This window comes from Penaeus monodon, chromosome 22, assembly GCF_015228065.2.
Source record: "Penaeus monodon isolate SGIC_2016 chromosome 22, NSTDA_Pmon_1, whole genome shotgun sequence".
Lineage (NCBI taxonomy): Eukaryota > Metazoa > Arthropoda > Malacostraca > Decapoda > Penaeidae > Penaeus > Penaeus monodon.
In genome coordinates this window covers 39,117,851-39,118,146 of record NC_051407.1, presented here as the reverse complement: position 1 = coordinate 39,118,146, position 296 = coordinate 39,117,851, and the positions used below count along the sequence as shown (strand labels likewise).

Below are 296 nucleotides of genomic sequence, written 5' to 3'. Positions count from 1 at the left end.
GGATTATTCACGGAACGAAACAGAAATCCCAGAAGCTCCAGTTTCGTTTACGTATTTAAGGGGAAAAAAATCCCCTCCCCTCGTTTCCCCATTCCATTAATCAGTGGGTGGATGAACGTGCCTTCTAGGTGGGCAGGTGGTGGGCAGAGGCCGAGCAGAAGAGGCAGGGTGGGTTTAGGGTGCGTCTTACATCACCCTCCACGCTCGAGGACCAGCTAAGCTATCGAATGTCCTTTCTTGCACCCTTTGACCCCGCACCCTTGCCCAGCCTCCCCCTCGAAGACCTGTCTCGGAGC

The 296-nt window shown here is 54.7% G+C and overlaps 1 protein-coding gene across 1 annotated transcript in view; it reads left to right on the top strand.

The window, feature by feature from the left end:
- Positions 1-296, top strand: part of LOC119587126 (protein patched-like) — a gene marked incomplete at its 3' end in the record, with an annotated part of 106,921 nt that overhangs the window by 83,199 nt on the left and 23,426 nt on the right.